Source organism: Myotis lucifugus, unplaced genomic scaffold (genome assembly GCF_000147115.1).
Source record: "Myotis lucifugus unplaced genomic scaffold, Myoluc2.0 scaffold_877, whole genome shotgun sequence".
NCBI lineage: Eukaryota > Metazoa > Chordata > Mammalia > Chiroptera > Vespertilionidae > Myotis > Myotis lucifugus.
In genome coordinates this window covers 1-2,258 of record NW_005871925.1, presented here as the reverse complement: position 1 = coordinate 2,258, position 2,258 = coordinate 1, and the positions used below count along the sequence as shown (strand labels likewise).

Here is a 2,258-nt window from a genome sequence, read left to right as displayed (position 1 = left end):
TAGAAACCTCGCCTGTACATGTTTTCCATTCTGTTTCTTTTTCTTCTTCCAAAGGCAGCTTTGGGCCAACACAACTCATTATTCTTTTTTTCTTTTTCTTTGAAGGCATTTCCTAATTGTCATCAAGTGCTTTCATCTGGACTTTAAGTTTAAGACTTCCGTTCAATAGCTGATGTGTGAAACTGCAAGATCATACGTTGTCAGTGACCAGAATGTGGCATAGAATCGAGGGGCTGATGTCATCCCAGACATTGGAAACGGGCAATGGGACTACCGCTTCACGGACAGGCACCATCACCATTTCACATGATGCTATGTACTTGTGGACTTTATGTTGTTGTTTACTTCCCTTGTCTGACCTTTTAAGTTCATCACATTTGGATGAGATATGGTGTGCATACGTTGGCCTAGACAAGAAAAATGCTGCATCATGGGGTATATGAAATTCGTGATAGAGCACATCAATCGAAAGCACTCTCTTTGTGTGCTCTTCTGTGCTTAGATTCAATGCTAAAAATCCACCAAACTGTACCAAGGTATCATGACACTGGTCATAGAGCTTTCCCTCTAGTTCCACATCTTTCTCTCTACCTTCCTGTAAGATCACCCTATCCCCCTGCTGAGCTATCATCAAAACAAGGGGAAGAGCAAGGTCATAGTCCAATAGGGCATCCTTTAATCTCTGGGAGGATTTTTTAGTGTTTCTGGTCTGGCCACAAGAACCTCCCTCAGCTCTTAGTTGCTCTCCACCAGTCATGGCCTCTAGTTGCTCCGTTGTCTTCGTCTCTTCCCCGGTGATTTCTATTCCTGCCATTCTATGTACCACTTCTTGCAATATGAGCAGGCCAATACTTCTGCCTGCCTTGAGCTGATGAGCCACATATTGCAGAAGACCAGCCAGATCCATTGGATATTTAGGAAAGACTGCAGCACAGAAACTAACAAGAGGCCGAAGCCAGCTTGAACTGGTTGTATCGTCATGTGTCATCCTTCCCTTTTCTGGATTTGCTGAAGCCTCAATGATACAATAGGCCAAGACATCGTAATTCAATGAGGTGAGGCATTCCAGTGAATCTACTACAGGTGCCATCAACTCATCACACATCTGTATTTTTGCCAAGATATAATCAAACAAAATAGTTGTGGCTCAATTTCCCAATTTGTCTTCCAGAAGGCCTCACATTTTCCTTGGTGAGATGGTTCATGATATGTCTAGCTTGTCTATGTTAGAGCTTTAACTTTTTACTAAAAGTAGGGACCTGTTGTAAGTTTTATTCTTCCACTGGCCATACAGATGATATCTATGCTGATATGGAAATGTTTTTAACATTCCCCATAGTTCCTCAGTCCCACAAGCATTGCAGTCCATTAGAGAAAGAGATAGAAGTAGGGCCTGGTCAGTAATGCCAAGTAAACAGCTAAGAATAACGTCCACTTTCTCTTGAACCTCTTGTTTCCTTCCATCAGACTGAAGCTCCTTCATAAAGGATTGGCCTATGCGCACCACTTTTGCAAATAAAATGGGATCCCAAGAAAGGTGGGGACCGAGATAACAGAACATATTGAAGGCATCTGTCCTCAAATCCTCAAAGCTCCCTGCTTGTTTTAGCGCTTTCTTATTTTGCAAAGCACGAACAGGTGAGCCTTCAGCACCTTTAGGAATGCCAACTCTTCGGTAGAGAGGCTCAATAGTTATGTGAATAAGCTTGCAAATAGCAAGAGCTATCATCTTGTGGGAAGCAGCATAGTATGGAGGCATCCGATCCATCATGTTCTGCGCATGCTGCCAATCGCCAATCTTTAATAAGGCTTCTAACGAACCAAGTTTTTGGTTGTCAGGTGGCTTTTCTACTGTCTCCTCCTCCTCTTCCTTTGCCTTATCTTGCTTATCCATTTTTTCAGAAGACAATACAGCCACCGTAAGTTTTCGAAGAATGGCCTTAGCTTCCACCATTTCTCGTTTATATTCATCCATCATGCAATTATCAGCTGGAAGAAGATGCACATAGAGATCATTTAAATCAATAAGATTACCTTGTAGGAGCACTGCTGCAACTCTTTAGAAAGATGAAGGAGTCTTTCCATTCGGCTCCTGGTAACACTTGAATTTGAACCCAAGCATATGACAAAGTGTTTGCGGCTCACACATATTCACACAAGATTCTAATAAACATATAAAGAAGTTATCACATTCTGGTCTGCATTCAAACACTTCTAGAGATGACATCCAAAACTCTATTGGGATCTAGATGAAAGCA

At 42.1% G+C, this 2,258-nt stretch overlaps 1 pseudogene; it reads right to left on the bottom strand.

Annotated features, from left to right (window-relative positions):
* The window catches only part of LOC102431447, a 6,128-nt pseudogene extending 3,876 nt beyond the window's left edge, over positions 1–2,252 (bottom strand).
* Between the last annotated feature and the right edge of the window lie 6 nt (positions 2,253–2,258).